This window comes from Dysidea avara, chromosome 4 (assembly GCF_963678975.1).
Source record: "Dysidea avara chromosome 4, odDysAvar1.4, whole genome shotgun sequence".
Classification (NCBI taxonomy): domain Eukaryota; kingdom Metazoa; phylum Porifera; class Demospongiae; order Dictyoceratida; family Dysideidae; genus Dysidea; species Dysidea avara.
The window spans coordinates 10,320,106-10,339,875 of NC_089275.1; the positions used below are offsets into that span (position 1 = coordinate 10,320,106).

At 35.7% G+C, this 19,770-nt stretch overlaps 1 long non-coding RNA gene across 1 annotated transcript; it reads right to left on the minus strand.

Annotated features, from left to right (window-relative positions):
- Positions 1 to 7,329: 7,329 nt before the first annotated feature.
- Positions 7,330 to 9,275, minus strand: LOC136254275 (uncharacterized). Its single transcript, XR_010700413.1, has 4 exons — positions 9,007 to 9,275; positions 8,795 to 8,870; positions 8,365 to 8,455; positions 7,330 to 7,566 (listed from the first exon to the last, which is right to left on the minus strand). It is a non-coding gene; the product is annotated as an uncharacterized lncRNA (long non-coding RNA).
- Positions 9,276 to 19,770: the final 10,495 nt, after the last annotated feature.

A 19,770-nucleotide genomic window follows, 5' to 3' on the forward strand; every position in this document is an offset into this window, starting at 1 on the left:
AATTGACATATGTTGCATCTTGCAAGAAAAGTGTACAATACGAGACAAATTAGATAAGCAGTATTCCTATGAAAGGAGGATAAGGAGTTTGTATGGACAAAAACTTCCATAATAAAAGAGCATAAACAAGACAAAAATACTAAGACCACTGCATTTACTCTATTGATTTAAAAAGGGTATACACATAATGAATTATATTTATTACACACATTAGTTAATGAAATAATTACAGCAGCTGTATATTTAAAAAAATTGAGACACAGGAGTTGTTGCTTTCTTAGTAAAGTTTGTACGTACTGTCAGAACCATTCACACTGACACCACAGGGAAACCATAAAAACATATTAAGTAGTGATGTGGTGAAGATTGAGGATAGTAAATTCTCTAATAGCACGTACAGTACTCCCTCAATTATCTTAACACTTGTTTATCCAAACAGTTGAATGACTGCTCTATTAGAGTAATTTGTCTATGGATGAATGTTCTATTAGAGTATTTTTAACAGGGCTCTATATAAATAAATGGGCTGAACTTTTGGACATTCTTTAGTCCCAAGGGTGTCAGATAATCAAGGGAGCATTGTACAAAACAATGTCATTGTCCAATAAACTTTATTTATGTAAGGGATGGGTCAGATACACACCTTGTTAAAGTATCACTATTTGCACAGAACATTTCATTTCTGATAGAGGGCTGATGTTGCTTACTATTACAAGCACCACTTTAATCAGATCAGGTTAATGGGTACAGATTTCAATTGTCCTGCATATACTCAACATTACTGCTTTTCACAGTGTACTATAATGCAAAATTTCAATTATGAACATTAAAATCATTTTGAAAACTTCCAATTAGAGAAAATCAGTTTATGCAACTGCAAATGAAATTACTAGCAAACACATAACTAATTTGAAATTTAAAGATCAAGATGTTCTAATCAGTCGCATAACTGATGGATGACTGTTTTAAAGAAGCTTAACAATTGTTAATTTGATTGCTTGTTAAAGCATTTTGACGCTAATTATTGTTAAAGCAAAGCTTATCGTTGCCAAACTTAGGGGTATCATGCTTTGTAATGTTTTTTTATTAACTACATATAACAATTAAGTATGCACCCCTATGTTGTGTCTTGGTACTGTATTTCCCAGAGGGGGCTGACAAAAAGCAAGCACTTTTAATACTTTATTTATAATTGTGACCAGATCTGCAAAATGGGGTTCCGATTGCATGTACTTAGCAATCCATAACTTGACTAGTGTGCATGGTACCAGCCTGAAATTTGGTCACTGTACACTCCTAACATAGCACTATGTCATATTCCTGGATGTAATTATAAGGCAATGGGTTAAACACATGATCGATTTATCAAACACGGAAATTTGAAGAGGCTATAAGACCCCTTTTTGCAGATCCGGTAACAATTTTGTTGTTCCTCAGATAGTGAAATCATCCCCTGTGTGTACTAGAGTAACTGAATACTATTGCATTAAATGAAACATGGGCATAACATGGAAATGTTTGAATACTCCTTTGGTAACTGCAACAAAAATGAAAGCACAAATAAATGTTGAAACTATTTACACTATTCTGTCTGCGTTCAGTAGGTATTATGTATGTAGTTATATACGTAAAATTAAAAACAAGTTAAACAACACCCCCAGAAATAATTATACCGTGGTTTACTCAAGATACACAAAGAGATATATACAGAAGTGTTAAATCTACTGGGAAACAATTTTGGTTTACTATATATACATGTCTGTATAATATGTATACTGTATTTGCATATAGATTGTACAGTGTTTTTTTGTAAAGCAAAAGCCATAATATACATGTACAACAATTCATATTGTAGTTACATATATAGGCACACACATAGTGTACAAAGTATAAGGGAAAAATTAAAATTTTACATTTCAGTAGGAATCATAGACTGCATAAAATGGACAGAAATCCATGACATGCAACAAACAGCCATGCAACAAGAAAGTTGCCAACATCTTCCTTGACGCCTGCAGCTATGTATGCTATTGCACGTCTTATTCCAGCCATATAATTAAAGCCTGTTAACATGATAGCCATGGCTGAAATGGGAAATAAAAGTCCACTAGTATAGCTGCAAGTGTCAATGCAGGTATAGGCAGCCTCTTTGCTTCATGCATATGGCTTTTATTTTTATGATCCCCTACTTAAATGTAAATTTCTTTACACTTGCTTGTTTACTTTTTGCAAAACTGGTGAATCAGCATCAAAGGAAACAATGTGTAGAGAAGTTGAGCGTCTACATAGGTGAATTGATCTTATAGTTCTCTAAAGGCTTTCTTGCTGCACAGTGAGAGCCAACTGCTCTACAACCTGGCACACTCTCTTTTATATACAACAGAATGGGTACAACAACATGACTATGAGTGGCCTTTTGGTAAAAATGTGACTTAATATGGTTACAAAAGTAAGGCTCAGTGTATAACTGTATATGTTTGGTGGTTATCCTAGCCTAGGTGCAGTGTTTTTGTGTATACTAGTAGAGGGTGTAGTATACATCAAACCAATGTTGAAACTATAATTAAGTATAATTACAAAAACAATTAATTAGTCCAATTAAAGTTATCACATTCCTCCCTCCTTAAGATGGCTGACTGCACTTGCTCTGCAATATAAGTCTTACTCTGTTGTCAATTATACCTCTGAAGAGTCCATCAGCATTTCCATTCTGCTTCCCAGAAATATGTTGAACTTCAAACATTTATGGTTGTATTGTAAGAGCCCATGTTGTCAACCTTGCATTGCCATTTTTCATATGATGTATAGCCAAGCTAGCGGCTGGAGTGATCAGTTTTAATAGTAAACTTGATGCCATAAAGATAAGTGTGAAATATCTTTAAAGCACATACAATTGTCAGACTTTCATTTTCTATGGTGGAATATTTTTGTTCCCAAGGAAGCAATTTTCTGTTCACATAAGCTACCAGATGTTCAATGCCACCATCATCAGCTTGACTCAAAACAGTTCCAAGACCTTGATCGGAAGATTCAGTTTGTAAAATGAATGGTTTCTCAGGATCAGCTAGAGTTCCTGTAAAATGATTTTGAAGGCTCTCAAATGCTTGCTGACATATACCATTCCACTGAACCACTTCTGGTTGACCTTTCTTGGTCATATCGGTAATCGGGCAGCAATACTGGCAAAATTTGGGATGAATCATCTGTAATAGCCTGTCAGTCCTAGGAAAGCTCTCACATCTTTCTTTGTGGAAGGAACAGGGTACTCTTTAATCACTTGCAGCTTAAGTGGATCTGGCTGGATTTGACCCTGTCCTATAACATGACCAAGATAGTTTATTTTGGATTGTCCAAACTGGCATATGTATGCTAGGTTTTACAGTTAGTCCAGCTTCTTGAAATCTTTTCAACACTTCTTTCAAACGGTTCAGGTGATCTTTCCATGTTGAACTGAATGTAATCACATCATCAATATAAGCACCTGCAAACTGCTCACAACCTCTTAGTACATGATTACAGTTCATTGAAAAGTTGAGTAGCGCATCGTGCAAAACCAAATAGCATTACTTCGAAATGATAGAGACCAAATGGTGTAACAAATGCAGTCTTTCCCTTAAAACTATCCTCCATGGGAATTTGCCAATAACCCTTTGCTAAATCCAATGTTGAAATAAACCTTGCTTGACCTATGGACTCGAAAATCTCTTCAGCTCTAGGCATGGGGTGAGCGTCAAACTTAGCAATCGTGTTTATCTTTCTAAAATCTATGCAAAACTGAATGCTTCCATCCTTTTTTGGGACCATCAAAATTGGAAAAGCCCATGGACTTGTAGAAGGTCTCACAATCTTAGCTTTCAACATTTCATCAAGCTCAGTTTTCAATGCCTCCCTCTTTGAGTATGGTACCCAGTAAGCAGACTGTCTGATTGGAGCTGCATTCAATTTGCCTGTGTGCACAACATGTAGAGCAGCAGAATTTCTTCCAGGCACAGCAGTAAACACTTCTGGAAACTTAAACACTACCTCTTGTATTTCACTTGGAAGTTCATGGACAGCTACATTCAGGTCTTGGTCAATGCTTTCTAAGGGAAACATGTCATCATCAGCTGCTGTGCTTTCAGTAAATTCATCATCATCATCATATTCCAGAGCCACACCTAACACGGTGGATTTGGGAAGCAAGTTAGTATATTAATATGGTAAACTCTTTTTGTCTTCTGCCTGTCTGTCATTTCAATCTCGTAATCCACCTCATTGATTTTTCTCAAGACTTTATATGGCCCAACCCATTGGACTTTCAATCATTTTGAGGACATGGTAGTAGATCTAACACTTGATCACCTGACTTAAACATCCTGGGTCTAGTACTGCTATCATAATACATCTTCTGCCTTTCTGTAAATTATTGCTAGTAAGGGTTGCCATAGCTTTAAGCCTTTGTTGCATCTCCAGCACATAGGTTTCCATTGGGATCTCAGATTCACTCTCCCCTGTCCAGGATTCTCGGATTACACCTAATGGCCCTCGCACTCTATGACCATAAAGTAATTCAAACGGAGAGAAACCTGTGGACTCTTGTGATACCTTCCGGTAAGCAAATAGCAAGTAAGGTAGGTATTCATCCCATTCCTTATGCTGCTTGTTAACAAATTTCTTCAACATCATCTTTTGAGTGCCATTGAATCTTTCCACCAGTCCATTGGTCTGCGGATGATAATGAGTGGTCCTAATACGTTTTACCTGCAGTAACTGGTAAAACTCAGAAAGTAGTGCAGACATAAAGTTTGTCCCTTGATCCGTCAAGATTTCATCAGTGATTCCCATTCTGGAGAATAAAATCAACAATTCTTTTGCAACTCTAGGAGCTTCTGTACTGGGTAAAGGGATTGTTTCAGGGTGCCATGTTGCATAGTCACAGATTGTCAAAATCGGTTCCCATTACGGCTTCTAGGAAGAGGACCAATGAAATCCATCGTAAATCCATCGTATCAGAAATGAAATCCATCTCAGTTGAACATTTGTACATTGTTTGATCAAGACTGTAGCATTCTTATATTCATTACCCAAGCAGCTCCTAACTGTTATATTAGATACTATCAAGTTAGTAATATTAGTCACTACAATACCAACTGATGAGTTACACTGGATGACTGTGTCTGGTGTTGTGGACGTACCATCAGTTGTACTACCAATGAGTGACAGTTTTTGTGATGAAATCAGTGTGAAGGTGATGTAGTCCCAGTGACGGATCTAGAAACTTTTAGAGGGGGTTTCAAGTTTGACTCAATTTCAGCCTAGCTGAAGGTCGAAGAGCAAAAAAAAAAAGAAAAAGGAAAGGTCACAACTTGCAGCATGGAGGTTTTCCAGTAGAAGTCCTAATATAATACACTATGTGTAACTCTTGGTGATTTTATCACCCACATGATGAGTCATAAATAAATTAGGGGTGCGCTATTTCCAGAGGGGGTTTCTGCTGAAACCATTACAACCCCCCTGTATCCGCCACCGAGTCCTGGTAGGAAGAGTAGTTGAGTGTTAGAGGTGAAGGTATTGAACAGGTAGTGTTGTAGGTTATGACAATGATGACATGTAGTGTTAGGATAGTAGTGATCATCATGTGTCACATTGTAGACACTACCAGTTGTAATATGAGGTAGTGATAATAGTAGCATCAGCAGCAGTGGCAGCAGCAGCAGCAGCAGCAGCAGCAGCAGCAGCAGCAGCAGCAGCAGCAGCAGCAGCAGCAGCAGCAGCAGCAGCAGCAGCAGCAGCAGCAGCAGCAGCAGCAGCAGCAGCAGCAGCAGCAGCAGCAGCAGCAGCAGCAGCAGCAGCAGCAGCAGCAGCAGCAGCAGCAGCAGCAGCAGCAGCAGCAGCAGCAGCATTGCTATCAAATATATAATTTATGCATTCTTAACTTCTCATTAATTGACGTGGAATTCAAATGTTGTTATGGAAACAGGAGTTGTCCCCATGCCAATTAGTGAAAACTGTGAACCAAAAATCAGACCAATGAAGAACCATGAGAACTTACTAACAATTCTAAGATTTGAAGAACATCACTTGTGAGGGACTGATAAGAGCATTTGTGAATAATACCTGCAGTTGCTGAAATATGACTACAATATGGCCTAAAGCAAGACACTGTGGTCACAAAATTAACTTTAAATTGATATCACAAGCACTAGAAACATTATTTCTAACAAATGGTTGGTGAACTACGCATGAGTTACTTTGTTAAACTGGTTTGTGTGTGTTCAGGCTGCTAATAGTTCATGCAATGTGTGTTAATTACGAGTTCTAGTGTATGGTGAAGCTACACGAGTAGAAAGTTCCATAAATCATTTAAAGCATAGCCTTGCTCGTGCTATATGAAAAATAAAGTACTTGGCCGCGCTCCTCGTAGCACTTGCGGCTATGTTTTAACATATACTTATGGCATTGTTTGTGATGTAGGAGAAATGTGAATCACCCAAAATGTTGATGCAAACTATACCATATGAGTTATGGCTCTCCTCTATCACTACATGTCTCAGTTGAACATTTGTACATTGCTTGATCAAGACTGTAGCATTGTTATATTTATTACCCAAGCAGCTCCTAACTGTTATATTAGGTGGGTCTACATGCTAAAGTAGAACATATTAGTTATACCATGGGCACTCGTGCTTTGCCTGCATATACTCACTCGCCCTCGGGCCTACGGCCCTTGTGCTTGTGCGTGTATATTAGGCAAAGCACTCGTGCCCTTGGTATAACTATTACATGTAGCATCTTTCTGGCAGGGTATGGAAATACTTAACCAGTTGCCAGCAAATTACTTTTATGACAAAAACTGCAGGCATTCCCGGTCACTATTGAAATTTAGCCTGAAACAAACTACAATGTTACTACAGTAGTGGAACAGTTGGAGAAAACAATTATCTTATATTGCAACAAATATAAACAGTTCGGATGTCAAGTGGCCAATTTGCAATTTTTTTTGACAGTTGCAAAAATGGCATGCACTGTTTTTGCATGTACGTACTTAGACATAAATCATTTAGATGACCTGACCCTAGTCTCTATATCCTCTCTGATATTGCTTATCAACCAGAGAATATAAGCGCCCCTATGAAAGGGCACACATGCGTGTATTAGTAAACAACTATAATTATGTAATCTGCACATGATTTACTTTTAACATTCTGTTTTGAAATGTTACTGCTTTAATTAGTTTTGTAACACCCTCCAAGCCTCTACTGTCTATAAATAAAAGCTTGACTGGGTACATACAACTGTGATGATCTGACAAACCAATCATGCAAGCCCTTGGTACCATGTCATTACTGTTATAACATTTTAAACTTTTCACACAACACAAAATTTGTACAATATAGTACAATACTGCATAAACCTCTCTACAAAGTACCTAATAATATACTACAAAATGTGTACAATTCAACATTCACACTCCTGTGCTTAATAGCTAGTCATTTTCTTTCTTAGCATTCAGCATAGCTTGCAAGATGCAGTCTAGACACTCAGCAATCTTTATATTTGGAGCACAGCACAAAATTGGCATATAACCTAATGATGATGATGATACACATTACATGCATAATAAAACCACCTTACAGTGTTACATTGGTAGTGTTATACAGTGCATCTATAGTCGAATATTTATTCATTCAATGTATACAAGCATACATTAAAGCTATTACATTAATTGTGTTTACCAGAGACATTGTTTGACCAAAAAAAAACAACAACCTTAGACAAAACTTGTAGATATAAATGAAAATTAAACCAACCCAATCCCTGACTATAGCCACCCAGACCATGGGAACATATGCAGTAACTACAAAACTAACTGCCAGCTAGAGTCCTCCTTTGTTTCAAGAAAATAGCTATAGAAGGAGCACCGGTAAAGAAAAAAACAAAGCTGAATCTAGTTCAAACCAGAATGATAACTGACTTCATAGCATAATAATAAAGTCTTTCATTGCAACTGATGTCTTCACTGTTACTACTTAAACTTTATGTCAGTTTCTTGCTCATCCCACCAAAGGTTGGCTAAGACATGCACTAACAGTTGGTGTCAGTAACCACAGTATGCATCTTTTGAAAGGCACAAAGTAACTTTACTTTTGTAGTTTGCAATACCTGCACTGTATGGAGCATTGCTACACCAGTACTCACATATTGTAATTCAAACTACTCTCATGTATACCTTTCCTTACATAAATTGCACAATGTTTTTCATTGTTTCATAGCAGGGATAAAATCACCCTTGTTATAAAAAGGTTCTAACTATTGAGAGGCATGCATTATTGTAACATACTGTACGAACCTAATATCACATGGACTGAAAAACAACGTTATTACCTTCATTATCCACTGAAACAAATCAGTTCCTCTTGTCACTAGATTCTGCACAACCTGCACACTACCACTCCTGGCTGCCACATGAAGAGGCCTATGATAGTTATTTGGCATATTGTTCAAGTATATAATTTTACAAAAAAAAATGAAATACTTATCTATAATTACTTGCTACATGTTGAATTACCAGAGGAGGTTGGACACATACAAATTACGCAAAATTCATTTATAAAGGTGATCTCAATATGAAGTATACAATCTGAATATCTAACTAACCCTATCGTTTTTCAGTTTTGTATTATGACCACTGAGGGTTATGTGAATCATAAAACAATGCAAATAAGGACAATATCATTAGGTGGTGCTTAGAGTGCTTCTCAACCTCCTCTACTTGCTACATATCTATTCATAGGTTGACAATAATAAAACTAACATTTTTTTGTCTTGATTGCAATGGACATTTTTTCATCACATTTCTCTAGGATAGTCAGCCCACAGTTTTCATGACCCTGTAATTGATACATTAAACAATCACATACAGTACATACAAACATACAGGAAGTATGTACTAATAATATATTAAAATGACACACACACAATGCAATTATTTAATGTTAGTGCATTTAACTTTTGTACAAGATTTACCTTGATACAAGCCAGATGCAATGCAGTATTTCCAAACTGATCTTGCTGGGTCACCTTTAACTTTTCAAGGAAATATTGTCCATGAGTTATACTGTATGCATGTAAAGGAAAAATGCCTTGCAACTTATTTGAATAAGAATAATATTATAATGTACGTATAGCTGTAAGTTGCTTATTCATAAGTTTGCTGTTCTTCAGATAGTAAAAAACATCCTGGAATAAATGAATACTATTGCACTAAATTAAACATAAGCACAACATGGAAACTTTTGAATACTCTTGGTAAACTACAACAAAAATGAAACCACAAATAAATGTCAAAACTGTTCAACTTATTTGAATAAGAATAATATTATAATGTACGTATAGCTGTAAGTTGCTTATTCATAAGTTTGCTGTTCTTCAGATAGTAAAAAACATCCTGGAATAAATGAATACTATTGCACTAAATTAAACATAAGCACAACATGAAAACTTTTGAATACACTTTTGGTGAACTACAACAAAAATGAAACTACAAATAAATGTCAAAACTGTTTATGCTGCTATTCTGTCTCCATTCAGTTGGTAAATACGTACATAGCTATATATGCATGTATAGCTGAAAACAACACCACCAGAAAATACAGCAGTTGATTCAAGATACACAGAGATACACGATTGCTCTGTATATCTGCTGGGAAACAGTTTTGCTAAAGTTTGCAATACTTGTATGTGATAACTGTGAATATAATTGTAGTGTATGTGCAAATCTGTATTATGTATGTGTGATACTTAGTATATTTAAATACTTTATTGTTCTATTTTTTAAAGCAAGACTCATACACAAAAATTTATGCTGTAGCCACATAAGTGTGCACATAATTTTTTTTTTTTACATTTGAATAGAGATCATAGACTAGAAATCCATGGCATCAACAGCCATGCAATAAGAAGGTCAACAACACCTTCCCTAAAATCTACAGTTAAAATAATTATGTTATTGCACATCTTATTCCTATTCCAGCCATATAAAGCCTGTTGACAGGATAGCCAGGGCTGGAGTGGGAAACAAATGTTCACTATTATAGCTGCAAGTGTCAAAGCAGGTGTAGGAAACCTCCTTGTTTATTTCTATGGTCTCCTACTTAACCGACTGGATTTCAGAAAATCAGTCTTAATGTCACATGTAAAATACATAGAAATCTACATATTGCTGTGTCACCATTAAAGCTATTGTGCAGGTATTTAAATATTTCATAGAATTAGAATTTGCAGTTGTAATTCAAGTTACTGGCTGATGATCGTAATCATCGTAAAGCCTCATTTTGATCATAAATATTTGAGTTGTAAAATGTGACATTAAGGCTGATTTTCTAAAATCCAGTCAGAAATGTAAAATTTCTTACACTTGCTTGTTTACTTTTTCATAAAACTGGAGAACCGAAGCAATAACACCAGCAAGAGTGAACATGCATATGCATGTGCTCCAACTATAAGTTGCTGAAAGCAACATGGCCATTTTACCCACCGATCATACACAATGGTGCAAAAAAAAAGACAGTATGAAAACACCTCTGCAATCAATCCACTCACCATACAAATTACAGACAATTTGTCATAAGAAGTCATGATTGCTCTACTCACAAATCAACACTTGCTGGAGAAAAACTCAAAGCAGGACTGACACAAGTCCATGAAACATGACATGTATCATACGTAGCAGCATTGGTAGGTGAAAAGGCATGACTCACAATCAAGTGCTGTTGAACAGTAAAGATATACCAAGCCTAGTGATACTTGGCTGAAAGCATGAGTTGAAAATTTGGTTAAATAAAAATTTGTGGTATCTCGTTGAAATGCTTTTGGTGACTCTGAAGACAGGCTTGAACTAACCAATATTGCTAATTTGTCATGAAGCAAAGGTGAGACTGGTTTTTGGGTAAAGTACTGTAAAGTGACTATCTTTTTTATCCAATACAATACTAGCACACAATTTGACTAGGGATGCGGCGATTATGCCAGCATAATTTCAAGCATAATGGGTATGTGTGGGAATCAGGAATTATGCTAGCATTTTGAGGTGATTATAAAGCTTTAACAGTAGGAAAATCTGCAGACTGCACAATTCCGTTAAAAAAGATCGAGATACTCTAATAGAGCAGTCAGAAACTTTAATAGAGCAGTCACTGAATATTATTTATTCTAATAAAGCAGTCACGTTGACATGAAATACTCTAATACAGCAACCAGTTAAAGAATTCAAGATTATTTAAAGCTTAAACATCAATGAAAATCGTCTGATACAGCAATACACTGGCATTATTAGCCAATTATGGTGGCATAATTTTGGGAATAATGGGCAATTCTCCAAAGCATAATAGGTGATTTTTTGAGCACTGCTCAAAAGCATAATGGCTCAATTTTTGGAGCATAATAGCCTCATGCCTAAATTTGACTATATGCAATTCTTAGGTCATCATGTTAAGACTTTCACTGCTGCTGCTGCTACTACTATCATCACTACTTCACACAACAACTGGTAGTGTCTACAATGTAACACCTGATGATCACTACTATCCTAACACTACATGTCATCATTGTCATAACCTACAACACTACCTGCTCAATACCACCAAATACTTCACCTCTAACACTCAACTACTCTTCCTACCAGGACTGCATCACCTTCACACTGATCTCGTCATACACGATTTTCACAACATTTCACTCATTGGTAGTTCAACTAATGGTATAACACCAGACACAGTCATCCAGTGTAACTCATCAGTTAGTATTGTAATGACTAATATTATTAACTTGATAGTAACTAATGTAACAGTTAGGAGCTGCTTGGGTAATGAATATAACAATGCTACACTCTTGATCAAGCGATGTACAAATGTTCAACTGAGACATGTAGTGATAGAGGAGAGCCATAACTCATATGGTATAGTTGGCATCAACGTTTTGGGTGACTCACATTTCTCCTATATCAGAAACAATGCCATAATAATTATTTACAATGACACTACAGTGGATATGGAGAATCACAGTCTTACAATAGACCACTATCACATTAATGATATTAACAGCACTAAAACTAAAGTAATGGTTACATTCAACCAGCAAACTTACACAGTGAAAGTTAGCTTCATAAATTCATCAATTCAATTCACCTATAGGATATTTCATATTTACTACAATAACACAGGCCTTTGGAAAAGTATGGTTGTAATCAAATCATGTAGTTTTTTAAATAATTATGATGGATCATTATTGTTCATCAAATCTTATATAAGTCAGCAAGGTAATGCTGTATGGTTTGAGAATTGTTCAGTTTTCAATCATTATATCAATCCAAGCTTCACACATACAAGAGTTATTTATATACAAGATGGTCCAGATGTACACATTGCCAATTGCAGTTTTAATCATAATTATAATGGAATAATCCTTTCAAAGTTGATATTTACATGGATGTTTGTATTTACTAAAATCACCATTACTAACACAACATTTTCACATAGCACGGGAAATAATATAAAAGGATTCTTTGAATTAGACTGTGTTGACCTACATCTAATAGGTCCAATAATATTTAAGAACATAACTAACTCCCACAGCATCATCGAACTGAGATACACAAATGTCACAAGCTCTAATTACATTGAATTTACAAACATAAACACAAATTCAGTTTTTGCCTACCGAAAATCCAAATCCCTCCACACATATGCTATTATGTTTATGAAGGAATACACTAAATTTAACATCACTCAAAATAATGTTAACAGTTTTTGGTCAGTCACAAGTCTACCAAAGCTAAATGAACATCCACCTTGCTACTTCCAATATTTAAGTGATGTACCATTAGATGATCAACACAGCTCTCACAACTATTCTATACTATTAGATGACAGTAATAAATGGTTAGCACAGCACATTGTTAAGAACTTGCAATTGCTTATTACACACTGTGGATGGCTACCAGGATCAGCATTTAAAACTGCGATGCCACTTAAAGTGAATAGTAAATATATAAAATATGTGAACCAATCCGGGATATACAATTTAACATCAAAATTAATAGTGAGAAAGAAGAAATTGTGCTTTTGTTATAATGCAACATCTCATGATTGCTACAAAGATCTGTTGGATGCTGTTTATCCTGGCCAAACAATGACACTAAGTATTCACCCAGAAAACCTAAATACACCAGAAGGATTTGAATCTTATAATAGTATAATAATCACAGTTGTAAATGATACAGACTGGCTACCACCAACAGCTTGTGTTGTAACTAATTCTTCTGAATTATCAAAAACTGTAAAGAATGGCTTTTGTACATCATTAAAATACACGATTGCATTCCCAACAGAAGGATGGTGTGAACTATATCTTAAAGGATTTCATGATGATGGTGATATAACAGACATTTATTATATTGAACAATTGCCATGTCCACCTGGTTTTGTGAAGAATAATGGTGTATGTCAATGCCCTTCATTTCTTTACAAGTTCAATATTAAATGTAATATCAATGATCAAACTTTACAACATCCCAGCAATGCCTGGATAGCACCAATACCGCATGACAATTCATATAAGTACAGCCTTTCACTACATTGTCCATTCCACTACTGTCTACTTCACTCATCACATCTTAACTTCTCCACTCCTAACTCACAGTGTCAGTTTAACAGATCTGGTATATTGTGTGGACATTGTCAACAAGGTCTCAGCACTGTATTTGGTTCCTCTCAATGTCAACAATGTTCAAATATCTACCTGTTTCTAATTGTACCCATTGCAATAGCAGGTCTTGTGTTGGTCCTACTACTCTTTATTCTCAACCTCACAGTAACTGATGGAACTATCAATGCATTTATATTGTATGTTAACATTGTCAGTATTAACACTCCAGTGTTCTTCCCACAGCTACATAATTTCACTACAGCCTACACATTTATCTCACTAGCTAATCTTGATTTGGGTATTCAAACATGTTTCTACGATGGTATGGATGACTATGCTAAGATGTGGTTACAATTAGCATTTCCCTTTTACCTCATCTTCATTGCTACATCACTCATCATGACAAGTCGTTACTCCACTACAATACAGAGGCTCACTGCACATAGAGCACTACCAGTACTTGCTACACTCTTCCTATTGTCCTACACTAAAATACTCCTTATAGTGTCCACTGCTTTATTCTATTACTCAACAATTATCCACTTACCCAGTGAACGTATGTCATTGGTGTGGTCAGTTGATGCTAATGTACTTCTGTTTGGAGTCAAATTCACTATATTGTTCATTGTGTGCATTATACTATTCTTAATTCTACTACCATTCAATATCACTCTTCTGTTCACAAAAACCTTATCAAGATTTAAATTTATCACAAAGTTTAGGCCATTACTGGATGCTTATCAAGGACCATACAAGATCAAATTCTACTACTGGTCTGGTGTACAACTTGTGATAAGAATTGTATTCTATGGAATATCATCACTGGATAGGAATATCAACCCCACCATTAGCATTATGCTACTTACTATCATAGCAGTATTTCAGGGATGGTCACAACCATTTAAAGTAAAATTCAACAACTTGAATGAGTTAATGTTTATAGTTTATCTTCAAATGATGTTTCTCATTTTGTTGTACAGTCAAGACACAGAAATGTCTACCAATACAATGGTTGCCATAGCTGCAGTTCATTTCACTTTCATTATCATATACCACATCATCACTTATATTAGTGGTGGTGTGATTAGACACAGGATAGAGAAGGTTATAGTTACAGCAAAATCACAATTCTCTATGTTATTTAATCAAGAGAAAGTTCACTACCATGAAGATATACATGCACCTGCTAAAGTATACTTTAACAAAATGAGGGAACCACTTCTAGATTTTGACTTATGAGCAAAATGCAATTGCTCCATGCATATTATAATTATTACGTGTGTATACATAATAATATTATGCACACACTAGTAGCATTGTGAACTGTTACAAACATAATTTTGACTATACTACTTGATGTATTAGAGTGAAGACACAATTAAGGGTGCTCTGTACAGTTTGTACAAGGCTTCCCAAGACATAGTCTGTTTTGCACTAAAAGAAATATTATGGTCACTTACTTAGCCTGTGACATGTTGACGCATTTTAGTACCTGTAAATTAGGTATCCCATAGCAACAAGCACATGCATCTTGCCATTCTACACCCTCTCACTTAAATTAGAACTACTCCATCATTTTTAATCCAATAGACATGAAATTTTCACACAAGCTACTTTAGTAATTTTGCCAGAGAAGAGCGTTTGCCATTTTGAAATAGCAAGTCCAGATGACGAATAACATGGAAGTAAAGAAAAAGATTTCTGGGAGTGTCAACCCGAAAGATAAATATGTAATGATTGAGAAGTTAAAAGACAAAAATAAAAACGCACAATGGTTTGTGCTGTTTAGCATAGTGTATCATAAAAGTATCAAGGCTCTTGTGGGTAAACTGTAGGACTAGTTCTAGTATAAAGGAAAAACTGTAACTCAAGTTTTAAAGCATATTTGGCAGTTGGGTTTGGACTAAACTGTGTACTAGTGTTAGCTTATATCCAGTAAAAAAGTACAGAACATTTGCTAAAACCATTCGTAAGTTATAGAACAAAGTAAATTTCATGGGAAGCCATATAAGCGGACTGTACAGAGCACCCTTAAGGATCCTTAGAAGCCAAGACATACAAACATTTATATATTAAGTTATATGTTATGCACCATAACTGATAAGCCACCACACAAAAAAATAATTATTATGTATTTAAAGCCATTTCAGACAACCAAGGCATGTAATTGCAATGATGTTACTTTCTGAATTGCGCAGTTCACCAAGTCATGCATACAAGAATGCTTCTACATTAATAAGGAAGTTTGTGTTTATATATCTAAATAATATTATTGTGTCACTGCTAGAGGTTGTCAGTGTCGCCCTACTATTGCCATATGCATGTTACAGGTATCAGCAAGTGTTTTGCCAGACTTGGGACTACTAGTTGTATGGTCAGTATTGCATTTTTGTAAATGTTCACAAGCTTGCTATAGGGGAAGACTAAGCACTACCATCATTATTGTCTTCACATATGTAGTAATTATCAATATCCATTCTTCAATCCTGCATGCCGGAGGCATAAAATTAATACTAGGTTACTTGGCTGTTCAAATTCATATTATCTTAACTTGTTCTTTTTATAAATATTATTCTTACGTAGCATATTTCTGGTAGGTTATGGAAGTACATACCCAGTTGCCAGCTAATTACACATGACAAACTACAATGAGTGATGGAACAGTTGGAGAAAACAATTATCTTATATTGCAACAAACAAGTTTGAATGTCAAGTGGCCAATATGCAATTTATTTTGTCAGCTGCAAAAGACCATGTATCCATGCAATGTTTTTGCATGTATCTACTTAGACATAACCATTAATTTTAATGACTTGACCCTAGTCTCATCCTCTCGGATATTGCTTATCAACCAGAGAATGTAAGTGCCCCTATGAAAGGGCAAACATATGTATGTATTAGTAAACAACTGTATTTGATGTGCATATGATCTACTTTTAACATGCTCTTTTGAAACATTACTGCTTCAAGTAGTTTTGTAACTCCCTCCAACCCTCTACTGTCTATAAAGAAAAGCTTGATTGGGTAGTGGGTACACAGGAGCGGATCCAGGAGCTAGCAAAGGGAGGAGCACAAACAGGTTAAGTTAGTAGGTGGTTGGGAAGAGCAGTTTCTCTTGTTAGTTGATGCATTTTAGAAGAAGCAAATAATCACCTCTTAGTAGTGTCTCACTGTTGATTTTTGCCATTTCGGCCTTTGCAGATGGTTGTGAAGTCCTAAAAGCTATTTAAAAGGCTCTGAATGTCTTAGATAACGGCAAAGATAATATTTTTAGAGGCGCTTAGTACGCACGAAGGTGTTGGTTGACAATTTCACAGTTAGTTTGACTTTGGTTCGCTTTGGTTTCAGTAGTACAGCGGTTAAGCCTCAAAAATAAAGAGGAACGTTCACTTTGTAATAAAAGCATGGAATTTGGTGGAGATGTAGAGTAAGGCATTCTGAATCATTGTAGGATGGGTATCACCCAAATATAGTTTAATTTAGTGGATTATTACACAATAAAAATAAACCATTAAATACCATTGATAGGGCAGTATCATTTCAAAAATGATAGGTCAGTACACACGTACATTAATTTACAGTACATAAATAGTTTGCTACAATGGATGCAGTTTATGAAGTGATATATCATACCTCTATATGGGGACCTGGGGACAAGCATTGAATTTACTTAACAAGAAGTTATGTTTCTTCCTGAATAGAATGGGGATGGAAACTGTCTGAAAATGGATTGCTTCCTATGTTTTGTTGCAACTTCAAAAGATCTTGCCATGCAAGGACTATGCAAATGCTTCTGAGCCAACCTGTGCTGTTCAACCCTTTTTGCATGTGTTATATGTTGAGGCATAATGCTTCTTTTGTGGGTGAAGTATTTATAACTACAGTTGACAAAAAGGTTTGGCATGCTCCATTACATTGTTTGGCTTCGGATGTTTTAAACAACATATTACATCTTTGCAAGCATCTCATCATTCAGAGCACAATCACTATTAGGAGCACTATAAAGGTAAGCCAAATGTTAAATTTAACATTTTGAATATCCCATGCAGATTTTCTCCCACTAGCAAATGCTGATGTAGTGTCAAATGGGTGGAAGAAAAGCCACAAAGCATTTGCCTTTTCATAACCTAGTTTTGATATTTACTTATGTAGAAATATATAAAGGTAAATCTTTAAACTCCCATTCCTCTGTCAAACCCAAATCGTTTGCTGGCATGGGGCAATTACTAAACTAGAACATCAGTGTCCATATTAATTTTAGTGGACCATGTCTTGTAGCATGAGTAGCAGGAATTGGTAACAGTGTAGTATCAGTCACTTCATGGTTCCAAGGTTCAATTTCTGCTATCAATTCAGTGCTAACTTTGTTCGTTGAAAGATCTCTGTTAAGATGAGCTATTTAATTAATTACTTTGTGGTTAATGTCTGCATTTTGTGTTTGGAGAAATATACGTAGCAAAGATATTTCTCTTCTATAGTATTATTGTTACTCAAAAGGTAGACCAGTATATAATAGGTAATTGTGTTATTTAGCACACATCTTCTGGAACCTCCCCCAGCCTTATGAACGCATTGCTTGAAGAATAAAGATCCAATACAATGTCTAGCCTCTCAACATCTGCAAACAAATTGGGAACCAAAAATGGCATCAGATTGTTGTCCACATAATTATTTCAAAATGTCTTGATATTACCAACAGCAGATCAGACTTGACTCATTACCTAATGCAAGGATTTGGTAAGCTTAAGCCATATGATTGATGGAGAAAGTACAGGACAACTTTTGTGAAGCTTTAAAGCATTTCTAATTTAAAAGTTGATTCTCTTGACTGCCATACAGTAAACAACCTAGCAGAGAGTTGACAATCTTTTTTGAGTGCTGCTGTTTTAAACAGTGTTTTGGCTCCAATTATTGAGTTAAACAAGTTTTGCTGTAATAGCGAGTTTGCCTCTGTGCCTAATTGTTTAGCATAAAAATATAATTGACTGCATCTTCATTCAAATCAATCCTTAGGGTCCAGCATCTCCTTTGCATTGCCCAGCTTAATAGAAGTAGTATTAACCTATTTTTCAAAAGGTGGTTGGTAGTGCAGAGCTTGTTCGTGGTGCCTAGAGCAGATTTTTCATCATCCACAAATTGATTTTATTCAAGCAATCCATCTCCATAAGTTGCACTATATATAACTCTGTGCCATTCTGAATATGTGTTGATCGCTGAACACTAGTACTCCCATATCTTGAATGTGTACTGGTAGCAACATCCATAATTAACACAAGTGGATGGAAAAATTAGCAATTTTAAATGACCACAGTAGAAAGAAAAAGCAATGAAACAAGGGAGGTTGCCTACACATGTAACCACACTAGTGCAAATTTATACCTACTTTAGTCATGGTTATAGCTAAAGCTATCCTGAAACAACTAAAGTAGGGATAAATTTACACCAGTATGGTATAAGCAACCCCCCTTGTTTCATTTCCTTTTCGTGGTCCCTACTCAAATTTACAATTCCAATATTGCATATCGCATCAAAAGAAGGAATGGTCCAGCTATAAATTGTCTGAAAAGTGAAGTATCTATTATGCTTCATTGTCAGCTGTGTCCAGCCTGTTACACAGCATTATGAATCAAGATCTGTTTGAAAAGTGCCTCTACAATTAAAATAGCTACTATGGAAAATATGGATGATTTCCGTTATGAAGGGAAGCCATCTCGCACAACCTTGAATAGTGAAAAAATCAAGCCAGTAGCCTTAGCCATTATTGAGTTACACTTGTCTGAAGGCATCAGTTAGTCATTCAGTCACTATAAAATTTTGTTTAATATATTTATTTTAAAATTCCATAGCAACTTGTTGAAAGCGTTTCGGGTTGATCTGAAGGCTATTATAGGTTTATATAGTTTTACCTAACCAACACTGCCTCCTCCTCATCAGGGAAAAGTGAGGGTGGTTTTTGAGTGATGTTTTTCATGGGCCGTACCCAAACCTTTGTGGACCCTACTATACAGTGATCCACAACAGCAAAAAAACATGTTGTTAATCGATTCAGAGTATCAATGTAATTGTTAAAATGTGACCGAATTTGAC